This window comes from Myotis davidii, unplaced genomic scaffold (genome assembly GCF_000327345.1).
Source record: "Myotis davidii unplaced genomic scaffold, ASM32734v1 scaffold796, whole genome shotgun sequence".
In the NCBI taxonomy this organism is placed as follows: domain Eukaryota; kingdom Metazoa; phylum Chordata; class Mammalia; order Chiroptera; family Vespertilionidae; genus Myotis; species Myotis davidii.
The window spans coordinates 226,197-233,248 of record NW_006287809.1 but is presented as its reverse complement, the minus strand read 5'-3'; positions in this window follow the sequence as shown (position 1 = coordinate 233,248).

The window sequence follows — 7,052 nt, the reverse complement described above, 5'->3', positions numbered from 1 at the left end:
GGGCTAGATAATGCTTCCTTGAGGCCCAGACCCTGGTCTGTCCTCCACCTGTCCCTTCCCAGCAAAGTCAGAGTGCAAAGGCCTCCTGCGTGGTTAGGGAAGCCGAGGCCCGAGGCCCGGGGACTAAAAGGAATTGGGCTGGAATCATTATGCATTTAAAATATATATATAGCATAATACGCTAATTAGACCGGACGTACTTCGGACAACCTTCTGGAGGAAGCGGGGCTGCAAGGGAAACAGGTCCCAGGTGCCAGAGGGAAGCCGGTGCCTGGAGCCAGGGGAAGGAAGGCCTATTCTTGCACGAATTTCATGCATCGAGCCTCTAGTATATATATTACTGACTTCAGAGAGGGAAGGGGAGGGAGAGAGAGAGAGAGAAACGTCAGTGATGAGAGAGAAGCATTGATCGGCTGCCTCCTGCACGCCCCCCACCGGCACCCAGCGGGGCATGTGCCCTGAGGGAGGATGGAACATGACCTCCTGGTTCAGCCCCTGAGCCGCCCGCCCGGCCAGGCTGGTCACGCATTTATCATGGTAACATCTGTGCGCTCACTGCGGACGCAGCAGGGCCCCACCCCCTGCCTTGATGGAGTGACAGTTTAGTGACAGGGAACAGCATGTTGTCCGGTCGGGGCAACAGGGCTTTGAAGGAACATGAGAGAGGGTAAGGGGTGAGCGGTGGCACAGCCGGGGAGGGGAGAGGAGGTCCGGCCTCTGGGAGGTGACAGCGGTGCAGAGACCTGAGGGAGCCAGCCATGAGGGGAATCTGGAAGGGAAGCAGCAGGTGCAAAGGCCCTGGGGTGGGCGTGGCTTGGCCTGTTTGAGAGGCAGGGAGGATGTCCAGGGCTGGCCCAGCTCGAGCAGAAGGAAGAGTGGGAGGGAGAACAGGAGCAGAGAGGTGAGGGGGTGTGTGGGTGAGGATGCTGGGACAGGGCAAAGGAGAGGGATGAGCCCCAGGGGACCAGGCACAAGGGACTAAAAATATCACCACTTCCGAGGCCCCAGGCTGGAGAGGGGACAGGAGCAGACCTGTGCGGCCCTAGGGGCTGTGGGAGTTTCCAGCCCCTGTGAGAGGGAGGGGAGCCTCTGAGGGCTGTGAGCAGGGGAGAGACGGGACCCAGACACATCATACTACTGGTGGGTGGCACAGCTCAGCCCCTGGGCCCCTGATAAGCCCTTAGAGCAGTGGTTCTCAACCTGTGGGTCGCGAACCTGTGGGTCTCGACCCTTGGTGGGGTCAAACAACCCTTTCACAGGGGTCGCCTAAGACCATCGGAAAACACATATATAATTACATATTGTTTTTGTGATCCATCACTATGCTTTAATTATGTTCAATTTGTAATAATGAAAATACATCCTGCATATCAGATATTTACATTACAATTCATAACAGTAGCAAAATTACAGTTTATGAAGTAGCAACGAAAATAATTTTATGGTTGGGGGTCACCACAACATGAGGAGCTGTATTAAAGGCTCGCGGCATTAGGAAGGTTGAGAACCACTGCCTTAGAGGGACATGTGGTTCTTTCTGGCCACACAGCTCTGAAAGCCCTTTCTATGTTTGGGGAGGTCACCACCCTATGGAGGCCTCCTTTGGAGAAGCCAACAATTCTAGAAACTTGGCTTCCCAGAAACCTCTGCAGTTAGTCCACTCTGGACATGAAGGCTCAGAGAGGTTAAGTGATTTGCCCAACGTCACACAGCTGGAAAGGAGCAGTACTGAAAGATAAACTGGCTCAGGGCTGTGGAGAAAATAGTTTCTAGGCCTCTCGACAACATCAGACTCTGTTGTCAACCCAGAGTCCCTTTGCAGGTGTTCAGGCCCTGATCATTTGTACCCACGCCCCCTTTATCACTCCAGCAGTCTGGCTTCAGGCTCCAAGCACTTCATGTGTATTAATCAGGGCAACTTCCCAACAGTCCTATGAAGTGGGTACTGCAATTTTACAAATCAGGAAAGCGAAGCCCAGAGAGGTCAAGACATTTGCCCAAAGTCACACAGCTGAGGAGTAGCAGAGTTAGGCTGGACCAGACAGTCCGTCCCTGAGTTTGTATTCATAATCCCTCCGGGTCCTACCTCTTTATGCCGAGGCCCCATTTTACAGAGGGGGGATTGTGAGGCTGAAAAGGGCGAGGAGGTGGCTCAGGGTCACAGCTGGCATTCCGGAATGCCAGCGCTGACACGCTTCCCTGCACCCCCAAGGCCCTGGCACTGCAGAGCGACCTGCTTCCGAACCCTCTCTGTTTCCCACCACCTTCTCTGTCCCAACTCTCCCCTGAGGAGGTGGCTGCCGAGTCCCCCATGGCCCAATCCTGGTGGTCCCTGATGCCGTCTGATTCAGGGAAGACAAGGGTAAATCCAAGCCAGCCCCAGAGCCAGAGAGTTAGGGACCTGCCCGTTACTTCTTGTTCTTGGAGAGCAAGGCCGGGCCTGCAGCAGCCCTGCAATGAACTGGCTGCCAGGCCCATGGGGGGGCGGGGTGGGGGAAGACAGGCAAATCAGAGAGTCTTTCATGACTCCCCTCCTGCCATCCAAATCCATATTTATCAATTTAGCTACACATTGTCCTCTAGGTGTTGCTTTAGTTGCACCTCAGGGTTTTTGGTTTGGTTTGGTTTGGTTGTTTTCCATTCTGTTATTCCAAATTTATTATTTACATTGAAAATGTTATATTTGCAGTGAATGCGTGGTCACATCTATTCATATTTTAGCTTCTTTTTACACATATATATATATATTTATTGATGTTAGAGAGAAAGGAAGTGGAATAGAGAGATAGAAACATCAATGATGAGAGAGAATCATTGATTGGCTGCCTTCCATATTTTCGTTTCTTAAAGTTACCTTTTTATTGAGATATAACTATTCACTGAAGTGCCCTAAATCTTAAAATCAATGAACATTTATTTTATTTTTTGTTAATCCTCACCAGAGGATATTTTTCCATTTTTTAAAGAGAGAATGGGCCAAACCGGTTTGGCTCAGTGAATAGAGCGTCGGCCTGCGGACCAAAAGGTCCCAGGTTCGATTTCGGTCAAGGGCATGTACCTTGGTTGCGGGCACATCCTCAGTAGGGTGTGTGCAGCAGGCAGCTGGTCGATGTTAGGAGAGAGAATCATTGATTGGTTGCCTCCCATATTTTAGTTCCTTAAAGTTACTTTTTTATTGAGATATAACCATTCACTGAAGGGTCCTAATCTTAAAGTCAGTGAATTTTTATTTTATTTTTTGTTAATCCTCATCAATATTTTTCCTTTTTTTTAGAGAGAGAGAGAATGGAAGGGAGGGAAGGAGAGGGAGGGGGAGAGAGAGAGAGAGAGAGAGAGAAAGAGAGAGAGAGAGAGATGGAGCCTGCAATCAGGTACGTGCCCTTGACCAGAATTGAGCCCTCAACCCTTCAGTCCACAGGCCAACGCTCTATCCACTGAGCCAAGCCGGCTAAGGCAATAACCGTTTATATACCTGCACACGTGGGTAACCACCACCACAGAGAATGTTTCCGCTGCCCTGAAAGCTCTCCTTGCCCCTTCCAGTCAATGCCCCCTCTCTTTTTCCAAAGGAACCACTATCCTGCCTGTTAACACCAGGCATTAGCTTTGCCTGTTATTGAACTTTACATAAAGAGAATCATACAGGATGCCCTCTCTTTGGTCTGATTTCTTTTCTTTATTTTTTTTTTTAAATATATTTTATTGATTTTTTACAGAGAGGATGAGAGAGGATCATTGATCAGCTGCCTCTACAAGTTCCCCACCAGGGATCGAGCCCACAACCCGGGCACGTGCCCCTGACTGGAATCGAACCCAGGACCCTTCAGTTCGCAGGCCGATGCTCCATCCACTGAGCCAACCAGCCAGGGCCTTTTTTAAAAAATTTTTTTATCTGATTTCTTTTGAGCAACATTCTGTCTGTTGAGATTCATCTATATCGTCACATGCAGCAATAGGCTGTTCTTTATCACGTTTTGTTATGTAGTCGGTTGATTATTGTTTACTTCTACATACTTTCTAATTTTTGTTCTGATTTCTTTGTTGTCTTATGAATGGCTTTTTAAAAATATTTTTATTAATGGATAAAAAATAATGTCCACTGAGCCAAACCGGTTAGGGCTAAAAAATACTTTTATTAATGGATAAAAAATAATACATCACCCAAGGGAATAATATTCAGCTGTTAAAAAGAATAAAACTAGAGCATGCTCTCCCTCCCAGCACAGCAGCACCCTCCCTCTTTTCCTCTTCACTAAATTAAAAAAATAAAACAAAACAAAAAACCCTAATCTGTATGTACTACTTTAGAACAATCGGCACGTGTCTTAGTTCTTGCGGCTGCTATCACACAGACTGAGTGCCTTACTTTGTAAATTTTTTAAAAAGTGTGTGTGTGTGGTGGGTGAAGGAGGGTGCGGGGGGGAGACCTTTTTAAAAAAAAAACTGTGGCAAAGAGATGAAAACAATGGACACATAAGTAATACCCTTTGTAATAAAATAGAGTATGACAAAAAAAAAAAGTGTGTGTGTGTGGCTGGGGGGGAGCTTTTTAAAAAAAAAAACTGTGGCAAAGAGGTGAAAATAGAAAAGTCCCCAACCCATCCACCCATTTTTCTGACATGGCAAACTGAGGCCTGAAGTGATAGGATGGGAGTTTTATTGAATGCCTTCTTGGCTACGGTCTTGGGCGAGAGATTTCTCCTCTCTGAGCCTCAGTTCCTCCCTGTTTATAGGGGGCCAGTAACAGTGCCTCCTTCCGGGGGTAGCTGCATGGATTCAGGGGCTCTGCTGCTCCTTGGCTCTGTGGTGGCAGACAAATTTCTTGACTTCTCTGTCCCTCATCTTCTCCTCCTGTGGAATGGGTAATTATAGCGCCCTATCAGGTTGACTGGGGATTCACAGAGTTCATTTATAAGACTTGGCATAGGGCCTGTCCTGGGTAAGAACTTAACATACTCTGTCTCATTTAATATTCACCACTATGCTATGTAATGAGTGTGATCATCCCAGTTTTATAGATAGACTAGAGGCCCGGTGCACGAAATTTGTGCACAGGTAGGGTCCCTAGGACTGGCTGGCGATCAGGCCCAATCGGGGCCTTCCCTTGTTCCATGCCCCCCCCTGGTGGTCAGCACATGTCATAGCGGGTGGTCGAACTCCCAGTCAGTCAAACTCCCTAGGGGACAATTTGCATATTAGCCTTTTATTACATAGGATGAGGAAATAGGTGCTTAGAAAATCATTGCTTGCCCCAAGTTACATGGAAAGTAAATGGCAACAGGAGTTTCTTTTTAAAGTATATTTTTATTGACTTCAGAGAGGAAGGGAGAGGGAGAGATAGAAACATCAATGATGAGAGAGAATCATTGATTGGCTGCCTCCTGCACGTTCCCCACTGGGGACCCACACTGCAACCCCGGCGTGTGCCCTGACCAGGAATCAAACTGTAACCTCCTGGTTCATAGGTTGATGCTCAATCACTGAGCCACACTGCCTGGGCTACAACAGGAGAATTTGAACTCAGATCTACCTGGCTCCAACTCCCTCCCACAGGCCCCCACCTGCACCCCCACACACAGTGTTTTCCATGCGATGCTCTGAGCTAAGCCTTTCACAGGGATTACCCATTAATCCCACGACAGCGTCACAGAGGAGGCTGCCCTTGTGAGTCCTGTGCTACAGACCAGGAACGTTAGGACCAGAGAGGTTAGTTCCTGGCTCAGGGGTCACACAGCCAGCAAATGACGCAGCAGGGCTTTGCACCTGGGCCGCCTGGCTGCAGTCCTTGCACTTCCTCCTAACGAGGGTGTGGCGGGTCCAGAACCACCACCCAGTGTCCTGAGGCCAAAACAGTTGGGAGTGAGGGGCTCAGCTGCCCGCTTTCACCATCTTCCCTAAAAGTCTGGAGCCCTGGCAGGTGTGCTCAGTGGTTAGAGCATCAGCGTGTGTCCCAAAGGTTTTCGGGTTCGATTCCCAGTCAGTCAGTGGTTAGAGCATCAGCCTGTGCACCAAAAGTTTTCGGTTTCGATTCCCAGTCAAGGGCATGTACCTGAATTGTGGGTTCACTCCCTGTCCCCCTCGTCGAGTGAGTTCCGGAGGCGACTAGCCGATATGCCTCTCTCACATCGATGTTCCTCTCTCTCTCCATCCCTCCCTTCCAATCCCTTTGAAAAGCAATGAAAAAAGTATCCTCTGGTGAAGATGAACAAAATCTTCCTCCTCCTCCTCATCTGGAGAAGTTAGATTGTGAATCTGAGTTTTACCTTCCATCGTTGAGCCAGCAGCCGCCCGCTGAGTGCCTCCTCTGTGTTTGCCTGGTGTTGGGGACACAATAGTGAGTCCAGGGTGGGGGACGATGAGATGACCCGCAGCGGGCAGGGCTGGGATGTGGGTCCCAGGAGGCTGCAGGAGCCCAGGAGGGACGTCTCAGGAAGCCAGTGGAGGTCAGAGAAGCTCCCAGAGGGGGGAGCCTTTGCAATGGGGCGTGGAGAACTGGTATGAAGCGGCTTGGGAGCCTAGGGCCTGGTCCACGGGCCGGCAGCGCCCCCTGCTGGCTACGTTCTGTAGTGCAGGGACCCGGCTTCTGCAACGGTTCAGGAAAGCTCGCCTTGAGCTATTTTCTGTGCCGCTAGAACATGTGAGCCCTGTTTGGACCAATTTACGTTTCTAGGACTTGATTCAGCCAGCCAATCACTCAACAAAATTTATTGAGCACCTACGTCGCGTCATCTCTTCTAGTGCTAACGATACAGTGCCGGCCCTCGCCGGATAACGCAGGTGGTTAGAACGTAGGCATGATTGCCCAGGTTGAGGGTTCCATCCCCGGTCAGGGTACATGCCTCTCTCGGTCCCTCTCCCTTCCTCTTTCTCTAAAAAAAATCAATAAAACGTATTTTTAAAAAATATATATTTTATTGATTTTTTTACAGAGAGAAAGGGAGTGAGATAGAGAGCTAGAAACATCGAAGAAAGAGAAACATCGATCAGCTGCCACCCACACATCTCCTACTGGGGATGTGCCCGCAACCAAGGCACATGCCCTTGACCGGAAT